This window comes from Diabrotica undecimpunctata, chromosome 2 (genome assembly GCF_040954645.1).
Source record: "Diabrotica undecimpunctata isolate CICGRU chromosome 2, icDiaUnde3, whole genome shotgun sequence".
Classification (NCBI taxonomy): domain Eukaryota; kingdom Metazoa; phylum Arthropoda; class Insecta; order Coleoptera; family Chrysomelidae; genus Diabrotica; species Diabrotica undecimpunctata.
Genome location: NC_092804.1, coordinates 8197297 through 8219350, shown reverse-complemented (window position 1 = coordinate 8219350; position 22054 = coordinate 8197297). Strand labels below are relative to the sequence as shown.

Sequence of the window (22054 nt, the reverse complement as noted above, 5' to 3'; positions counted from 1 at the left end):
GGAGCCTAATCTTGACGCAGGATACCAAGATAGGTGAAAGATCTCCAGTTTTTTATTTGGAGACGTGAGGTTTTTCATAACAATTTAAAACATATTTTCTTTTAATAAATTTAACAAGCGGTTTTTTAAATTAAACGAAAATTTCCTCTATATCTTATATACTCTCTATATTTTACAGTCCTTGTTCTGTGTTGTATTTTATTTAGTCTTATTGAAAAAAAAACCGAATTTATCGATTCATAACATAGGAAATAATATGTCTTTGTTTATATTTATGGACGATAAAAAGTTTATGTCCATATTTTTTGTTGGTCTATAATCTGAGGCGTCTTCCAGGTATATAATGTTATAGTAGAACTAACGTGTTAGTTTATAACAGTTTTTTTTTCTTGGACAAATTCTACAACCTTTCTCCTTCACTGCGTTCGTATTTCCTTTTATTTCCTTTTGACATTAAGATCACTCATTAGCTTTTTTAACTAACTTATTTATTGTTAGTATATGATCGTACAATTCTTTCATGTACATTTCATTCTGAGCTGTACATAGATCCATGTTACCGTTTAGGGTATGAAGTTGTACCTAACTATTTCTGATAAGTCAGGGAATTTCGCTTCTGATGGGTTTGCTGATTATAGATTCCAGAATAGCAAGCATTGCTCGTGGGCCCATTACCGGCCATCCGAGCTCACTAGTTCCGAGAATATCGACTTTCAATCTTGCCATTGTGTATTAATTAACCAAACGTGAAAAAGACTTTTTAATGAAGTTCCATATTCCAATTTTTAAATTGTTCCCTTCTGACTGACTAATCAGAAGTTTGCTGGGGCCTACGGGCCTTAAATGTATTTCGATTGACATTGAACTAAAAAGTAATTAAGTAATAATTAAGTAGCTTTCCGTTGCTTTCTTTAGCCATTTCTTTTAAAGCCATTAAAACTTTTACTATCAAAATCTCTTTAGCCTACGCTCTATTTTGGTACTGATGTTGCTGCTACTTTACAGAGGTCGAGTAATACTGTCGACTGCTTCGACAACTCTCGTTTTAGGACACGCGGTGCTACTATTCTACCACCTATTCATTTTTTTAACCAAAAAACGGGTTTTTTAATTTGCATTTCATATTTGTTTTATTCGTATTGGTTTTAATTCCTAATGCCTCGAGCACTAAAGCACGCACTAAGTAATTCTACATACTACGGTTTTCGACAGAATTCAATTCAGTCTTATTTTCAATAAAATGCCAAAAAACAAGTAAGCGAGTGAGGTATCAATTCAACTTAGTAGAAATTTTGAATCTACTTGGTGGTTTTGATACTGTCACTTTTTTACTTAAAATCAACATAATAGACTGTATTTAAGAAGATATGTGTAATAATGTAGTATGTAATGTGAAAAATCACTTTCATTGAATAATTTTTACTATTCATTTTACCAAACTTAAAAAAGACTTCTTTTGGTAGGTAATTGAAGTTCCATGTTCCAATTTTTAAATTGTTTCCTTCTGAGTGACTAATCACAAGTTTGCTGGGGCCTAAGGGCCTTATCTTGTATTTCAATTATCATGATGACTATACTAGAGAAGAATAATTAACGTTGCTTTCTTTAGCCATTTCTTTTAAAGCCGTTAAAATTTTTACTATCCAAATCGCTCTAGGATCATTTATGATCATCCCTACGCTCTATTTTGGTACTGGATGTTGCTGCTACTTTTCAGAGGACTGCTTCGACAAATCTAGTATTAAGATACGCGTTTATAATATTTTACCACCTATTTATTTTTTTAACCAAAAAAAGGATGTTTTATTAATTTGCATTTCATATTTGTTTAATTTATATTTGTTTTAGTTCCTAATGCCTCGCCCACTGCACTCACTAAGTAATTCGACATACTACGGTCTTCGACAGAAGAGTCTCATATTCAGTCTTACTGTCAATAAAATGCCACAAAACAAGTAAGCGAGTGAAATATCAATTCGACCTAGTAGAAATTTTGAACCTACTTGGTAGATTTGATACTGTCACTTTTTTACTTAAAATCAGCTTTTTGTTACTTTCTTTAGCCATTTCTTTTAAAGCCATTAAAACGTTTACTATCCAAATCGCTTTATGATCATTTATGATCATCCATACGCTCTAGTTTGGTACTGATGTTGCTGCTACTTCTCCGAGGTCGAGGAATACTGTCGATTGCTTCGACAAGGTTTTTATTTTAGCACCTATTTATTTTTTAACCAAAAAAAGAGTTTTTTATTTACATTTCATATTTGTTGTTTTATTCGTGTTTGTTTTAGTTCCTAATGCCTCGCGCACTTAGGCACGCATTAAGTAATTCGACATAATACGGTCTTCGACAGAATTTAATTCAGTCTTATTTTCAATAAAATGCCACAAAACAAGTGAGCGAGTGAGATATCAATTCGACTCAGTAGAAATTTTGAATCTACTTGGTGGCTTTGATGTCCACTTTTTTACTTAAAATCAACATAATAGACTTTATATACGAAAATATGTGTAATAATGCAGTGTGTAATGTAAAAAATCAATTTTATTGAATAATTTGTACGGTATGTGCGTATTGTGGTATTCAGTAGATATTTTATCCGATCCGATACTTTTTTATACTTTTGTGTGCTTTTTCAATTTTTTGTTTTGTAATTTTTTGTTTAATGGGAACATATTATAAATACTTATTATAAAATACTTTTTTTTTAAATCAGATTACTTAATTATACTTTATTTAATAATATATATTTTTTGAGTGTTAAAATGTTAATTGAGCCTAATCTTGACGCAGGATACCAAGATAGGTGAAAGATCTCCAGTTTTTTATTTGGAGACGTGAGGTTTTTCATAACAATTTAACCTTTAACTACGGGCGTGTACTCATACACCAGTTACAAATAGCTACAGAAACAAAATTTCTTTAATAATTAGAACTATATTAAATTGCACAACTTGTGTTTAATCAATAATTAGTTAATATATAATAAAAAATAAAACTAAAAAATAATTCAAAATGGTAAACCAGTGAGAAAAAACGAAAACAGTAATTTATTACATATTGAAACACCAACCTAGCAAAAATAAGCGAAAATTTTTAAATTTTTAACTAGGTAGAAAAATAAACACATACGAATCTTTATTCACTTTCGTCTTCTTCCTGGTTATTTGAGTTAATACACTCAGGACAAATAATGGTGGAATGTTCTTTGCAAACCATTCTCCTGCATGTCTGACACGAAATGGTTGTCACTCTATTTTTACGCCTTCCGCAGCAATAGCACCTTCCTCGTATTTTTGCTGGTGGTTCTTCTTCTTGTTCCACTAAAGTAGCTTTATATTTCTTCAGGAATAGTTTTAAATCTAAGGGAAAACTCTGTATTTCAGCTCGTTCTGAAAGGTGTGGTCTCAACAAAGATAAAGATAATTCCTTTAAAAATATCCTTCTATATTTTTGAGGATTGGCAGCATTATACAGGATTTGGCTGTTAATTCCTGCGATGTTTAGGAGCTGAAAAAATACAACCATCGGCCACCTTTGCGTTCTGCTTGATACCGAGTATGTACCGAACATTTTATCTACTGTGTCGACACCTCCTTTGTGAGAATTATAATCTAAAATTATATTTGGCTTTTTTTTCTCCGGATATACTGCAGAATTATTATGCATGGTTGATATCAAAGGCACAGCTTTATTGTTTGCAGGGACATATGACACTATAGTTACCTCTTTTTGAAATCTGAAAAGGGACGATCCAACTTCTCTTTCTTTATGTGGTAGTAACTCCAACGGCAGCTCCCGTTTATTTTTCTTTGGTGTGCCAACCATTGTTACTTTATCTTTCAAAAGATCATTGGCTAATGAGTAACTTGTGTACCAATTATCACATGTCAAGTTCCGGTTTTTCATTTTCCAGTCTTGAAGTAAACGATGTACAATATCAACAGGTTTATTTGATTTGTTGTAAGGTCCTTGTGGCTGATTACCACAATACACCTCTAAATTTGTAACATAAAATGTCTGGGCATCACACAATACAAATACTTTGCAGGATTGGACGGGATATATTGAATAAAACTGCATCTACCTCTGAAAGGTAATAACATTTCGTCAATTGTTCCTTCTTCTCCTAAACAGTAGTTATTGTTGCAGTTCTTCACAAAACGATCCAGTGTAACTCGAATAGCAGCAAGCTTATCAGTTTCCTTGCGTATCCCTCTACTATTTTTGTCATCAAATCTTAGAGCAGCAAGCAAAAATAAAAATCGATCAGCACTCATCCACGCTCTGAATATTTCTGAGCCGGTTCCGTTTTTTTCTTGGACAAATTCTACAACCTTTCTCCTTCATTGCGCTCGTATTTTCTTTTACCGACTTTTGACATTGAGGTCACTCATTAGCTTTTTTAACTAACTTATTTTATACTTTGTATATGACCGTACAATTCTTTGATATTTTTTCTTGGCTCTGAGGTGTACATTCCATGTTACCGTTTGGGATATGAAGTTGCAACTCTTTCTGGTAAGTCAGTGATTTCCAACTCTGATGAGTTTGCTAATTATAGATTCGAGAATAGTCTAGCAAGCATTGCTCGTGGGCCCATTACCGGCCGTCTGAGCTCGCTAGTTCCGACAATATCGACTTTTAATCTGACCATTTCTTTTTCTATATTGTGTAATTAACCCAACTTGAAAAACACTTTTTAATGAAGTTCCATGTTCCAATTTTTAAATTGTTCCCGTCTGACCGACTAATCAGAATCTTGCTGGGGCCTAAGGGCCTTATCTTGTATTTCAATTATTATGATGACTATACTAGAGAAGAATAATTAAGTAACTTTGCGTTGCTTTCTTTGGCCATTTCTTTTAAAGCCATTAAAACCTATCTAAATCGCTCTAGATTCATTTATCATCATCCCTACGCTCTATTTTGGTACTGATGTTGCTGCTACTTTTCAGAGGTCGAGAAATACTGTCTGTCGACTGTTTCGCCCAACTCTAGTTTTAAAACACGCGGTTTTACTATTTTACCACCTATTTATATTTTTAACCAAAAACGGGTTTTTTTATTTGCATTTCATTGTTTTCCTATATTTCCATATATTCCTAATGCCTCGTGCACTAAGTAATTCGACATATTACGGTCTTCGACAGAATTCAGTTCAGTCTTATTTTAAATAAAATGCCACAAAACAAGTAAGCGAGTGACATATCAATTCGATTTAGTAGAAATTTTGAATCTACTCGGTGGCTTGATAATGTCACTTTTTTACTTAAAATCAACATAATAGACTTTATTTACGAAGAAATGTGTAATAATGTTGTGTGTAATGTGAAAAATCAGTTTCATTGAATCATTTGTAGGGTATGTGTACTAGTAATGTGGTATTTTATCCGATTCCATGGCTATATTACTTTTTTTTATACGTTTGAGTGCTTTTTAAATTTTTTTTGAAGTTATACTTCTATACGCGCGCTCTACGTTGGAAATTTGTATGGGAGTGAATCTGTGAAATCATGTATGTGAAATATGTAAGATAATGAGCACGAGAGAGACAGAAGATATATTTTCTCTCTCTTCCTCTTTTGAATATAAAAATGTTCCTTTTGTATATATAATTTAATATTATATAAAGATACATATACATATAATATTATATATATAAAAATATTTATTAATATTTATTATTTATGTGATATGTTTTGTATTATTTATTAAATGTTCATAATTATATTAGTCTTTTGTATTTTAAAATAATAATCTCAATAAATCACTGTATGATCCAGAACTGTCAATTTTGTGCCATGTTTTGTAATTGCCAATTTGTATTGTATTATGATTTGTATTGTATTATGTATATGAAAATATGTTGCACTGTATTGAAGTGTATTTTCTTTTTATGTTGATTATTGTCATTTTTAAATACTTAATTTGTATTGTATTATTATATTAATAACAAAATAAACAATGAATTTTAACCAAAAAATGATGTTTTATTTATTTGCATTTCATATTTGTTTAATTTATATTTGTTTTAGTTCCTAATGCCTCGCGCACTGTACTCACTAAGTAATTCGACGTACTACGGTTTTCGACAGAAGACTCGTACTCATATTCAGTCTTGTTGTCAATAAAATGGCACAAAACAAGTAAGCGAGTGAAATGTATGAATTCGACTTAGTAGAAATTTTGAACCTACTTGGTAGATTTCATACTGTCCCTTTTTTACTTAAAATCAGCTTTCTGTTACTTTCTTTAGCCATTTCTTTTAAAGCCATTAAAACTTTTAGTATCCAAATCGCTTTAGGATCATTTATGATCATCCCTACGCTCTATTTTGGTACTGATGTTGCTGCTACTTCTCCGAGGTCGAGGAATACTGTCGACTGCTTCGACTATTTTACCACCTATTTATTTTTTAACCAAAAAAAGGGTTTTTTATTTACATTTCATATTTGTTTTATTCGTATTTGTTTTAGTTCCTAATGCCTCGCCCACTTATTTTGATTTAGTTGTGATCGCTAACTTGAAATTTAGCAACTAGATACGTTTTTGCGAATTTTTTAGGATTTATGTTTCTTCTTTCTATCCATAATGTCTCTATAGTTTTTCACTATTTTATTGTCTATACTCTGAAGCGTCTTCCAGGTATAATCTTATAGTGGAACTAACGTGTTAGTTTATAACCATTTTTTTTTCTTGGACAAATTCTACAACCTTTCTCCTTCATTGCGCTCGTATTTTCCTTTTACCGTCTTTTGACATTGAAGTCACTCATTAGCTTTTTTATTCTTTTGATATTTTTTCTTGGCTGTGAGGTGTTCATTCCATGTTACCGTTTGGGATATTTCTGGTAAGTCCATGTTCCAATTTTTAAATTGTTCCCGTTTGACCGACTAATCAGAAGCTTGCTGGGGCCTAATCTTGTATTTTAATTATTATGATGACTATACTAGAGAAGAATAATTAAATAACTTTTCGTTGCTTTCTTTGGCCATTTCTTTTAAAGCCATTAAAACCTATCTAAATCGCTCTAGATTCATCCCTACGCTCTATTTTGGTACTGATGTTGCTGCTACTTTTCAGAGGTCGATAAATACTGTCGAGTGTTTCGCCAACTCTAGTTTTAAAACACGCGGTTTTACTATTTTACCACCTATTTATTATATTTAACCAAAAACGGGTTTTTTTGCATTTCATATTTATTTTATTCATATTCCTAATGCCTCGCGCACTAAGGCACGCACTAAGTAATTCAACATACTACGGTCTTCGACAGAATTCAATTCGGTCTTATTTTAAAGAAACTACAACAAAACAAGTAAGCGAGTGAGGTATCAATTCGATTTAGTAGAAATTTTGAATCTACTCGGTGGCTTGATACTGTCACTTTTTTACTTAAAATCAACATAATAGACTTTATTTACGAAGAAATGTGTAATCATGTGTGTACTGTGAAAAATAAGTTTCATTGAATAATTAACTAGTAATGTGGTATTCAGTTATGCGATCCCATGGCTATATTACTTTTTTATACGTTTGAGTGCTTTTTAAATTTTTTGCTTTGTAATTTTTTGTTTAATGTGTAAGTCCATCTTCCTATCTTCCATTCTTTCGTCCCTATTTATTTTTCTACACTTTTAACTATTTGAATGTTTTGTCCGTTATGGAATTTTTTATACGAGCTGTTTCTTTAATTATCCTGTAAAAGCTGTCATGTTGGTGTTTCTACTTTTGCACATTTTTCTGATAGCCATAATTCCTTCGATTTTTTATTTGATTGTTTTTATTTCTGTTTTTGTATCGTTGTTCGTTTTTATGATATCAAGGACTTTACTTTTTGTTTGCTTTTAGGGCATTATCTAGAGCTCTCCATTTTTCTGTAGCGTTAACTCTTGTCCTTCTGTATTCTTTCGTACTTTCTGGAATTTCTGGTACTTTCTTATGTCTCTGTGATACCGCAGCATTTTTAAATAGATTATCTACATTCTCTGTGCCCTTTGGGGGGTCTTATTAAACTTCTTGCAGTCTGATCTTCTTTCGTTCTCCTGGATTCAATTATGTCACTGCTTCATCTCCTGCTCGCCAAATGTGACCTAATAATTTAACTCTGCATTGATTTATTTATCCTTAGCTATTTATTCATCGGTTTTGACCATCGTCATTGTTTCTCCTAATATTGGCTTAAAATTGGTTCATCTTAGTTTTCTTAGTCCGTGTTTTGCTTTTAATAACCTTTTTTTTTTGCAAAATAAGCTTTATTTGCTGTTAAAATTTTTTCTTTTATTTCGGACTTACTTTCTCCGGTTTTGCTTAGTGCAACTCCTAGGTATTTGAAGAACTTCCTATTTTAATTATTTAAAATATAAAGTATATTTTAATAGACCAAACAGTATTGCTTTAAAAGTTAGGATAACGGAAGAAATTAACAAAATAACCCCCAAGGTTGTACAAAATATTGTACGAGAATTCCAAAATCGCCTCGGTTATTGTCAAGAAGTGAATGTACATTTTAAACAATTAAAGTACATTGAAAAATACATTTTAAAAATATGTGAAGTTATTATATCATAAAGTTTTGTGATACCTACACATTATCAAAATATCAAAATTTTACATCTTAAAAATTAATTTTCTCAGTTATGATTGCACCAAACTTAAAAAACTTATTGCTAAACAAAGGACTAAAATCCCTTTTTAACAAGGTGCCCTTACTTAGGGTGCCCTTTGTTTTTTAAAATTTTCGAGGGGGTGCATTTAATTCAAATTACCCCTGAAGGGGTATAATATTATGTTCATACTGTAAATTGTCAATTTAAGAATAAAAATCAACCTGTTTTAGTTTTTTTTACATAGTAAATAATAACGCTAAAAATGAATTTATTCCATACATATGGAATACATAATTGTTTTCAGTGTTAGATTGTTAATTGAGCCTAATCTTGACGCAGGATACCAAGATAGGTGAAAGATCTCCAGTTTTTTAATTGGAGACGTGAGGTTTTTCATAACAATTTAACAAACTTATTTTTTTTTTTAGATACTTAATAGCGAGTTTTTAATCCAATGAAAGTATTATATTTCTATATTTTAGATCAGCTTTTCCATTGCGTCATATTTCGTATTTCATTTGTTGTTTTATTTGGTCTTTTTTTTAAAAGACTGTCTTAAGATAGGAGAATAGAAAGGAGTCTTTATGGGAAATAAACCTCCATATTTTTGTTAGACTATTTTTTTTATAAATGCCATTAGTAGATTTTAGTAGTATTTTTTGCCTAAAGACGTCTTCCTAAAGATGCTGCCCAAAGATGCTGCCCAAAGATGCTGCCCAAAGATGCTGCCCAAAGATGCCGCCTAAAGATGCCATCCTTCGTCTTAAGCTCTAAAAAGCTTGTTAGAAGAGCTGCGCAATCTTTATTTTGTTTAAAATTAAACTTGAATTCAGCACTTGATTCAGGATTGAAATCAAAAGCTATGTCTCTGCTATGTCTAAGTCCAAAGCTGTTTTTGCGAATTTTACAAAATTTCTGTATCTTCTTTCACTAGTTCGTATTCTAAGGCGATTCTGAGGCGTCTTCCAGGTATATATTATAATCTTATTGTGGAAGCTAACGTGCTATAGCCATTTTTTTTTTTGAACAAATTCTATCAACCTTTCACTGCGTCCTAGATTATTTTTCTATTATTTTTCTAATATTTTTCTTTATCTATTGAATCTTTTTAATGGAAGATTGTGCTAATGGCTAGCTAACATGTTTTTAACATTTTTGTTTAACAATTTTGTTTAATTTGTTTTTTTTGACTATGTCCATTGCAATGGGCTTTGAGACATAAGAATTTAAGAAAATAAATATAGTATAGTTGAGTTAATTTAAATGAAAATATTTGAAACAAATTTTGTTTTTTACAAAAAAAAAACAAATGTACATGTTTGCATCTAGATGTTATTTTTTGTTGTCATATATATTTTATCCATCCTTATGGATAAAATAGATGGTCTAATTATTATCTATATTAGATAAAATGGTCTAATTTCCACTTTGGGTCTTTTTGGAGTGGTGGGAGAATTCTCATTTGTCATTTTGGGACGACCAATTTCTTTTTATTGGTTTACCCACTTTAATTAGCTCCTCAGTAATTTATATTTTAAATTCTAACAAATAAATCTCCTGCTCCCTTTTATATTCCAGCCAAATAAATCTTCCTAGCATGGAAGATTTAACGCAATGTCCATTTTTTGACTTGATAAAGATGCAAATATCCTTTGCGGTCTCTGAATTTTTTTTCTTTTGCTTCTTATGCTATCTGTCTAAGTCTTCTTTTCCTTTTCCCACAAAAATCGCACAGACTTGCCACAGTTCCTTCAACATTCCTTCTTCGCTACATCCTCGTTCTTTTTTTTTGTAATTTTTCGGCTGTAAATGAAGGTTTCTGGAATTTGTCAATTCTTATAGTTCCAACAGAGTATATATATATATTTTCTATACTTCAAAAAGTTTGTAACTAGAAAAAAATTGTCGAATTTTTCTTTTGGTCAGGTGCAGAACAACTCATGAACTTTTTGGTGATTAATCTTTTGAAATTTCCGTTCATTGGTAGATCAGAAAGTCATTACTTTCTCCACACAGAACAAAAATTTTAATGCCCCATGGCGATGACTTATTTTTTACACATTGAATATTGAGTCTTCCCGTGAACGGTACAATCTGCTCCACACACAGGTTTACTTCTCTTTGTAACTCAGTACAACGTTTTCGGATACTCTCAAAAAATGGTCTGACTTTGTACAATTTATCTGTAAATCGTTAGGTTTCTTTGGATTGTGTTAACATAAGCTTAAAAAATCTGTCTCTACATTGCGGAACATACAATTCTGATTCTTGGACATGGGATAAATATCCCATGAGGATGTACAACCCTACAAAGCTTTTCCATTTCATATCGGTTTGTTGGTTAAAAATAGATTGGTTATAGATATTGGTCATTTCGGTTATTTTATAAAAAAAAGTACGAGGAAAATATTTACTATAGGAAAATAAAACTAAAAAAATTCTTGTCAGAGAGAAAACTAGAAGAAAAACACTAGAGAGAAAATACTTCAAAAACAACAACAATGCACAGAGAAGACAGTTTGGAGCTCAAACACAAAGTGGGCCCGGTTGCCTTAAAGAGCACATGTTATTATTTCTATATTATATATTTTTCAGTATTATATACACTTATGATTTTTTGTTTCAGGGCCTACAAAAAAAAACTATAAAACTAACCTACAAAAAAAAACTATAAAAAACAGAAAAAACCGGCCTCGGGCACCAAAAAAATTATAAAAATAACAGAAACCAGCACAAGCCAACAAAAAAATTAACAAAACACCAAAACCTGGGGCACGTCCCCTTCACCAAGTCGCCGAACTGTGCGGAGCGGAGACTTGAGGCCCAAGTAAGCAATTTTAGTTCGCGGATAAGCCACTTTAAGGATTATGGCGACAATGCGCTGTCCTGAGTTTTGCATTCGGTTAGGAAACCATGTTGGGGGTTCTATTTATTACCCAGGACCTCCACATGAAGAGCATTTGGCTGATAGTTGTGCCCCTATCGCGCATCAGAGTGCTATAGGGGGGAAAGGGATGGTCTGGAGCATTGGAGCGCGGTGGGGTGACTCCTGTTTTTACTCGAGTTAACACACCTCGCTTCAATGAATTGCTACACCCCAACGTAATTCTTAGGGGTGAACATTTCTCACAGGCTGGGTTTAATCAAATTGCTTGCTTGCTTGCTTGCTGTATGGTTATTTGTCGATTCGACAAGTCTAGTTTTTATTAGACACGCGGATTTATTTGCTTGCTCTTTTCTTTAAAAAAGGGTTTTTTAATTTGCATTTCATATTTATGTTTTTAGTTCCTAATGTCTCGTGCACTAAACGTCACACGATCTTTGATAGGATTTAATTTAATTTAATTTTCAATAAAATGTCCCCTAAGTCTAATTCTGGACATTCTGAAACACTTTTTTACTTAACATGCTTGTAAGTATAATAAGGAAAAAATTACTTATCTTCACTGGACGTTTGAGATTTTGTTTAAAGCAGCTTCGAAAAATATTTACGTATAATTAGAATTTCTTTAAAAATTACGACTACTTCGTACGTTTTTGTTTCTTTCTGAGTAAGCTACTCTATAATTTAGAGAATAAACACTCTGTTTTTTGCCCTTAATTATCAGAAGTTATTATCTCTTCCGTTTGTTTGTAAGGTTAGGTTTGTTTATCTGGTGTTAGTAGAAAAAGAACCTTTAGGTGACACAAACACTCAAGTTTTTTGCCCTCAACCATCTTGATAATATTTGTAATTTTCTATAAAAACTATCTGAATAATCTGTGAGGGTGTTACAGGTGACGTGCTCTGCGCTCAGTTCTTTTCCCATCCATTTATCAGAAGTATGGTACTTTACCGATTATAAATGGGGTAAAATTTTTCATATAAAGATGATCTTCAGTTCCCAAACTTGTACCACTCGGTAGTAGTAGAAAGAATCTTTTGGAACAGCTAGATTCAGATAAATTTGGAATTTAAGAAACTCTTTATTACAAATACAACACAGAATTTGGGTGTTAGTAAAAAAACCTTCAGAATGCCTAAATCTAAAATTATCCTTGATTTGATTATCTACCACCCCGTTTATACAATGATTATTATTTTTCTCTTTATATTTATATTTCATATCTTTTGTAATTACTAAGGATTGGAGGAAGCAATTAAACGCGGTGGTCAAAAGAATTTGGGTGTTGGCTTCTTTGAAAAGTAGTAAAGATTGCTTTCTTGAGGACCAACATTCAGATCGCTGTGCTGTCGTGGGCTGCTGGCTCTCTGTGCTCTCTCTCTGTGATCCTATTGTGCTGTCCTTGCGCTGCTGTATTGCTGTCCTATAAAACGTTGATTTTTCTGTATAGGCCCAAGGATACCTCAATGTATGGCCTGTACTAGATGCTTCTTGTTTTGTGTTCTTCGCATATTTCTTGTTTTTCACAATCAATCTTTCTAATACATAGGAAATGCTGTTTTATTTGTAATTTTTTGATTATTGTCGGTGATTTGAAGCCCCAATGCGATGCGTCTCCTGAATATTTTGGTTTTAGCGTCACGGACGGTGGTCACGGACGTTCATAACAATTTAAAACAAACTTAATTTTATTTTACATTAATAGATTTACAACTAAATTTTAAACAAAATAATTAATTGGACTTTCTATTTTCAGCTTTTTTAGCTTAAATACAGCTTAGAAAAAACAGAGCTTTTTGAGAATCAGTCCGCAATTGTAAATAGCATTTTTTTATTTGCTTTACATTTGCAGACTCGTCTCAAAAAATTCAGTATTCAACAAATTCAAAGCCTTCAGAGATCCAAAGGAGTTGATTTATCGTAATGTTTAGTAATTTTTCTATTGTTTCTATGTAAGTATGAAATAATTTACAATAAACATCCATTTCCCTTAATACTTTAAAATTTTAAAAAATCTTAAATTTTACACAAAATAATTGATTATACTTTTTCAGCCCATAAAAAATAGAACTTTTTGAGAATGAGTTCGCAATTGTGATAGCAATTTTTTATTTGCTGCGCAGTTGCGAGCTTGTCTTAAAAAATTCAGTATTCAACAAATTCAGTATTCAGAGAAAAGAGCCAAGGGAACTATTTTATTTACTATTTTTTTAAGGGGAAGTTTTTACGGGAACAATTTCAAACAAACTTAACAAATCTGTTCCTTAGGTACAGATCTGTTCTCTTATATACTAAAATGCTAAGCCCTTTTCTTGTGTGCAATACTCCTCCTAAACGGTGATAGATAGGAGAATAATTTTTTCTACTTTTTTCTTATACTTACTGATTGAATTCAGAATTATGAAAACCGGAAGTATTTACTTCCGGTAAGATATTCCCAGAACCTAAACTAAACTAACCAAATTGCAAACAAAAAAACCAACTTCGAATTTCAAGTACAAAATATTTATTAATTCATTTAAGTTCAAAAATTAAAGTCAATCAAAGTTAGTTCAATACAATCACAATCAATCACATAAGAATAAGAAAATCACTAAATATCACGGAATATTTCGTCAAATACGACGTTTTTAGTCCAGATGGGATCCTCTTCGTCGAATTTTTGCTTGGAATTCGGGGTTGATGTAAACTTTGACGCCATCAAATGATAGAGATCGAGACATTGCAACGTACGGTCGACTCATTGCATGAGAGACGACCGGATTCGGAAGATAGATCCCAACTTTCTTGAGACTTTGTCCTTGAGCACGGTTGATGGTCAAGGCCAACTGGAGCCGCGTCATTGAAAAACTGAATGTTCCTTCAGCCGGGGAAAGCGAGGTAACAGAAAATGAATCACTTGTTTTAAAATTTTACATCTAGATTAATTAATTAAAGAATTAATTAATTAATTACCTAGATTGCTAGCGGACCAACTCGACATCGAGACATGTAAAGGCGCGTACAGACCTACAAACGCATGCGGTGAGCAGTCACGAATACACACATACGTGTGCAAATGTGGACAGCGCTTTCGTAATCTCTCGCCGCATGCGTTACTTCTCGCGAATGACTTGAGCACACATGTTCGCGAATGACAAGTTCATTTATGTGTCAAATGAACAATGTTTGCAATTAATAGATTTGTATGAAGAAAACCCCATATAATGGGATCCAAAAAATAAGTTTTATTATTCAAAAACAAAAAAAGAAGATGCATGGGAGTCGATTTCAAGAAATCTTGATATAGATTCAGCAGTTGTGAATAAGAAAATGAGCAGAAATTGTCCAGTATTAGATTCTAACGCCAAATCTACTAGGAAATCGGACTTCATTTGTTCTTCTTGCGTCGTCCACCATCACCTATTTTTTCTTTGTTTTTTCTTTTTTAATTCTTTTTTAACCACAAACGCGTCACTAACCATAAGCAGCTCCTCAGACATTTTTTCAAGAATGGATGGAGCGCCTTGAGCACGCATACATATGCGGTGATTTATAATTTCAACGAATGCTCTAAGCACGCATATGCGTGGCTTCTCACCGCATGCGTGTGCTAGTCTGTACGCGCTTTTCCTGATATTTAAGAGGAGCAGACAGAGTCTAACGATCCATCGTTTCCGTCGCCTGGTGTAAATGTTCCAAAAATCCTAAAAATAAACTGTATCGACGCCAATTTTTTTAAATTGAAAATCGATACAGTAGTTTTTTAGGATTTTCAGGAAGATTTACATTAGGAAACGGAAACAATATGATTGTTAGACTCCGCCCCTCTTAAATATCAGCAAAACTTACATCAAAACTCGATGTCGAGTTGGTCCGCTAGTATATTTTTAAATATATTATACCTTTAAATATAATTTATAGAAATTAATGTTATTTTAAATTAATACATTTACAACTACATAACAAAATAACTAACTAGAATTTCTATTTTCAGCTTAACATATTTTCAAGAAAAAATTTTAAGAGCTTTTTGGGAAGTGTCTGCAGTTGTAATTGCATTTGTTTACTTGCTTCACGGCTGCAGGCTCATCTTGAAAAATTCAGTATTCAACAAATTCAACAAAGGCGAAATTTTGCGAAATTCTAAATTTGATTTCGAAAATTAGTTTACGATTTTTAGATAGATAGAATATTTATATAGAATAATATAGAATATTTGTACATTTAATCCAATAATTTTTTCAGTGTTTCTTGTTAATTGAGCCTAATCTTGACGCAGGATACCAAGATAGGTGAAAGATCTCCAGTTTTTTAATTGGAGACGTGAGGTATTTCTTAATTACCAAACACTTTTAGAAGAAAAAACCAAACCGTTTTCTTAGAATAACTAAGTTTCTTCAAATATTAATTTGTTTGATCTGTGCTGTGGAGTCTAGGGCTAAACTGATAGAAAGATGGTATGAAAAATCATGGATTTATATATATATATATATATATATATATATATATATATATATATATATATATATATATATATATATATATATATTATTGTGATATTTAAAGTCTTGGTGCGCCAAGCAATAATTAGCTAATTAATTTTTTTGATTAATTAAAATTATTTAAATGATGATTATGTCTATCACAATTTTTAATTCTTTTATCTCAGGGTTAAATTCGTGCTTCAATATCTATGCTATTACATGTGAAAGGTAAGGTCCAGAGAATACCGGAATAATAAAAAACACATATGATGAAAATGAATATATTGAAATAAAAATAATGAAATAATTCACACTCAAAAGTTTTCAATAAACAAATAAAGATTCTCAAAATTTTGTTCTCCGTACGTGAACAATCAAAATTAATGGTACAAACAATATTAATTGAAATCTCAAAATCCCAAACTATTCTAACTCTCCTAATCAAAATATTTATATCCTTTCTAAATTACGTGTAAAAATTGTGTTATCAATAAAAGAAAAAAAAACTGCAGAAACAAAAATATCTCTCTCTGATGATGAGTGGTCCAAATCCTTGTTCCTTGTAGACTATATTATCTCCTCTCAACCGCTCCCTATGTAATCAGCAATCTTACACAGATTGTTGTAAGTATCTCCTGTATATCCTTAATGATCTCCTTCAAAAGCACAAATCATTCAAATTATGATAGCCTTTCTCCTCTCGATAAACTGAATCTCTCGTTGGCCCGAGTGAAAAAAGACTCTTGGAATATCTTCTCTTTACGATAAACTGAATCTCTCATTGGCCTGAACAGTGACTCTTGGAATATAAGTAAGAGAAATATGACTTACAATATTTTGCTGCTTCCGCTTCTGTCAGATACACACTAACTCCACAAAAACTCACTAACATTCAACACTACTGCTTGCTACATTTCAGGAACCGCCAGAGAACAATCACTGTTCCTCTTACAGACTTGGAAAACCAACTGATTCTCTCCTCAATCTCGCTAAACTTTTTCCTACATACTTATCCCACCTTTTTCAATCTCCGCCAATCAAAACTCGTCACAATTCCCCCATTTTTTCATTTCGATAACAAACAAATTTTTACCTATACTTATAAATTTCCTAAAACTTATTTACAAATAATATTTTTCTATAATTCTTAAAACTAACAAAAACCACTTTCTATAATCTATTGTCTTTAATCACTGCATTAATGTATTTTGAAAAACCCCGTTCAATTGTCTGTGGCTTTCACTTAAACTTATGCGGGTCACTCAAGTATAACAAAGAAATAATTTATGCAAAGCTTACACTATGTTTAGTACAGGAAATCCAAGGATTTAATAACTTTCCTTCTCCGAAATGTTTGTTGGATATTATCCTACTTATCTGAATTATTTTAATGTTTTTGAACTTTGAAATATTTTTAAACAAACCAATATTTTTCTCGATTTTACATATCATAACAATATATATATATATATATATATATATATATATATATATATATATATATATATATATATATATATATATATATATATATATATATATGTATATAAAATTTATAGAAATTAATTTTATTTTACATAATAATTTAAAACTAAATTTTAAACAAAATAATTAATTAGACTTTTCTATTTTCAGCTTCTTTTAGCTTACATACATCTCAGAAAAAACAGAGTTTTTTGAGATATTGTCCACAATTGTAAAAATTAGCTACTTTACAGTTGCAGACAGGTCTCGAAAAATTCATTATTCAACAAATTCAGTCTTCAGAGATCCAAAGGAGTGATGGAATTTGGTTTCGAAAATTAGTTTGCGATTTTATTATCAGATGTCGCTATTTGCGTCTATACGAAGTAGAGTTGCTTCCTAACACAGACGAGATTTATTTTCACGTTCCGAGCAATTGCGAAAGCCGTTCTGATGAGGCCTATTAGGCCGAAATACGTATAAGCGGATGCACAAGCACCCTGTACGTGAAATCAAATCTTAACTGTCCTTTCCTATATTATTATATATTATTCCTATATTATTCCTATATATATATATATATATATAAATATATATATATATATATATATATATATATATATTTGTACATTTAATCCAATAATTTTTTTCAGTGTTTCTTGTTAATTGAGCCTAATCTTGACGCAGGATACCAAGATAGGTGAAAGATCTCCAGTTTTTTAATTGGAGACGTGAGGTATTTCTTAATTAACAAACACTTTTAGAAGAAAAAACTACCGTTTCCTTAGAATAATGAAGTTCCTTCAAATATTAAGTTGTTTCCTGTGTAGAGGCCGTATATCCCAATTATGATCCAATATTATTAACATTATATCTAATAGACGCAGCTCTAAATAAAAATGTCCCAAAATAAGTAAGAGGGTCATCAATTTGTTTTTATAGAAAATACGATAGAGCATTTTGATGCTCTCGCTTTTTTACTTGATTACTCTTTATTATTAACGAGACTTAATTTTGATTATGATTGAACTTTGCATTGCAGAACTTTGTCGATTTTCCGACTAGTTCGATTGCAGCAGCTCCGAAGGCTGCTAGAAGCGGGAAGAAGCAGCAAGCTGGGAAGAACTTTAAACAGAAAGAAGACTCAAGTTGGACAGAAAACAATTGGCCGTTATTTGAGATTTTTACGGTCCGCTGTGTTGAATAAATTCTCCCAAACCAAGCGGTTTTAACTGATTGTAAATATTTCCTGATAAATAAAATAAAAATTGTAATCAAAAATTAGATCGACTGTCGTCGGTGCCCATTTGAATTGTAAAATTACTTTGAAAATATTTTCATGCTTCTTATATTTATTTATATTATAAATATTATTATTATATTATATTTATTAACTTTTCATACAATCCGTGTTCTCTTAACACTTCTGCCGAATCGTTCCTAACACTAATTTCTCTCTCTAATTATCTTGGATATTCATGAGTCAGTCAAAATGTTTGTATTAGGCAGTCAAAATGTTTGTATATAATTTGTATATTAGATTAGGTTATTATTATTCTGTTGTGTTCAGTCATTAATGAATTTTTTGAACAAATGTCAAAATGTTGGCAAAGTATCAATCTTAGACATACAACATCTGGAAAACATTTATCAAAATTTTATTTATATATATTGAGAAAACACATCCAATTACCTGTTGCATACAAACCAGACCAACGGATTACACAACAGCCCTTAGAGAAAATAGCCATCAGATTTTGAAAATGTACAGATTTTGAAAAAAAAGTTGATAAATGAGATGATTCACATAAAGAAAGATCCAAATTCTATCAAAATCTCCAATTGTTGTTTTTGTTGAATTGGAGATGTTTAAGAAGATGGAGATGTTGAATTGGAGATTCCATTTTAAATACCTGCCAGATCTGTCATCTGTCATTTTCAATATTTTAATCCGTAACTTTTAAAAAGTTACATAATGAAAAAATAAAGTGCTTATTATTGAAAATAACAAATTTGCCGAAACGTAAGCAAAAATTAATAACGTTTATACGGTTTTATTTAAAAACAGACCCAGGAAATAAAGTTTATATTTAAATTCCCGGTCAAACAAACTAATGGAATGAAAAAGAAAAGCTTTTTGGAAAGAGTTCAAGTTTTGTGGTTTTTGTGGTTAGTTTAGGTTAGGTTAGGCTGGGCTTTCATTCATTTTTGAATGATTACATATTGGTGTAGTAGGCGCAGACCTTTCTGACGGATAAAGAACTTTCTAAAAGTATAAATAAAAGTACCTTTCGGTATTCTTCACTTAAGTTTTTTTCCCCTTCATCCTTATCAATCAACTTGATACAACAGGTATTCTATATAAACTTAACACCAGATCATCTCTGTCATCTCTGTTACAGATTGATTCTTGTTTTCACCATATCAATTATTAAGGTTTTCAGTATTTACAAATTTACAAAAGCTTGCACTTTTTAATACTTTTAATTTTTAAAATTTTAACTATCAGTTACAGGCTCGTCTCGAACAATGCAGCGTAATATTGGTCCTGTAAAGCGGAAAACAGAAAATGGAAATTAGGAACATTGTATATATGGAAAATTTTAGTAAGTTTGAGTTTTGTAGTTTGTAGAAATTAGAATTTTATTACTTCGTACGTTTGTTTGCTTACGAGTTGGCTACTCTAGTAGTCCTTAGAAACTCCGTTTTTTTGCCCTTAATTATCAGAAGTACCATAAATAAATTTTCTCCGTTTGTAAGATAATTTTTTTTAAATAAAACTACTTTGAATCAAATAATTTTTTTTAGAGAATCATCAAGGGGAACAAAATCCGACGGACAAAAGAACTTGAGTGTTGGCTGATATCTAGGAGTATAAAAGAACCTTAGTACGGCTCAACACTTAAGTTTTTTGCCTTCAATCGTCATCAATCAGGGTATCCTTGGTATTTGTTATTTTCTGTATAAACTTGTCACCTAAGTCAGTTGAGACATTTCTTACAGAATGCTAAATAATTATTCCGTAAGAGAAGATGTTATAGAATAATTTGAGGGAGAAGGAACCCTACGAATAAAATAATTACGAGAGCTCTAGACTCAGGAAAGAAAAGTGAGCTTTGTGAATGAACGCGATAGTCAAAATAATTTAAGTTCGGCTTTCCTCTGCGCTGCTTTCTGCTGGTGTTCCGTGCCGGTCCTACGCTGCTGTGCTATTAACACTTATTGAAATTAATTTTATATGATTGTATTTTAAACAATTTTCAGCTTTTTCAGCATTTTTAAGAAAAAATTAGAGCTTTTTGAGAAGAGTTCCGCAACTGTGATCGCAATTTTTTTTTATTTGTTATATATTTTCGTCTCGAAAAATTCAGTATTCACTAAATTCAGTTAAAAGAATATTATAGAAAAGGAACAAAAAAAGAACAACTCATTAGTTATTATACTATTATTTTTTATTATTTATTTTTAAATACTTTTAAACCAAAAAATCATTGCCGTTACCATTGCCATGCCAATTTTTAAAAGTTAAAATGTCAATAAAGCATGCACATTTTTTTACACTTTGCGTTTATTCCTAAACGAGAAAACCACAGAAAAAAAAAAACCATTTTCTTCATTTTCCAAAAAAATGTGAATGAATTTTTGATAACTAACTTATTCGTTGCAGACTTATGGTTATTAAGCTTTCGCTTATGCGAAAGATGATAGAAAAAATATAAAAAATTTGGTAAGGAAATTTGAATGAGTTTTGTAAAATGTAAAAATGTAAAAAATACGAACGTTTTTTTTGCGCTCAATTCAATAATTAAAATTTTCTTTGAATAAAAATTCTTCTTAGAGAATCAACTGAAGGAACAGAATCCGATGGACAAAAGAAATTGAGTGTTGGCTGCTTTATAGAGTATAAAAGAACCTCTCAAACAGCCCAACACTCAAGTTTTTTTTGCCCTCAATCGTCATCAATCAGGTATCCATTATTTCGTAAATATAATATATATATAATATATATATATATATATATATATATATATATATATATATATATATATAATATATATATAATATATATATAATATATATATAATATATATAATATATATATATAATATATATATATAATATATATAATATATGAGGAGCAGACTTTCTATATGCATTTTGTCCATTTTTTGTAATTTTGGCAAATAGAGAAAAACTGCTATGCGTTTGACAAGAACTTGAACGAAAAACTGATATACCTAAAATATGGATGAAAAATCATTCAAATATTATACCTATATGCTAAAAATCTAGTATTGATAATATTCCAAAAAACTTGAAAAAACTGTTGGACAAACTGCATTTAGATTGTCATCCTTGAACAAAACGCATTTTGATTGTCTACACCAAGCGGTATGACAGACTTTTGGTAGTAAAGATGTAAAAAAAAACTTAAGTAGCTTCATAAAAATAGTATTTTATTTTTAAATACAAAATAATGTTTAAAAATGAATGGAACAATAATGGCATTTTATATATCATAAAGGTCCCCATGGTCATCATCATTGCAATCACAGTACTCAGCTCCTTCGATAACGTCATCATCCTCAGTTTCACCAAGGTTAACTTGATTGTCATTTTGCT

At 31.1% G+C, this 22054-nt stretch overlaps 1 protein-coding gene and 1 long non-coding RNA gene across 3 annotated transcripts in view; one reads left to right on the top strand and one right to left on the bottom strand.

Moving 5' to 3' along the window:
• Positions 1–22054, bottom strand: part of LOC140433605 (fibronectin type III domain-containing protein 4) — a 220528-nt gene that overhangs the window by 172493 nt on the left and 25981 nt on the right. The window lies entirely within an intron of this gene.
• Positions 1–22054, top strand: part of LOC140433165 (uncharacterized) — a 48614-nt gene that overhangs the window by 18110 nt on the left and 8450 nt on the right. Inside the window, exon 2 of one of the 2 annotated variants that reach the window (XR_011949880.1) lies at positions 19941–20037. This is a non-coding gene — a long non-coding RNA (uncharacterized lncRNA). Of the gene's footprint in view, positions 1–19817; positions 20038–22054 lie in introns of those variants that run through there. The other variant, XR_011949879.1, reaches the window with a different exon arrangement.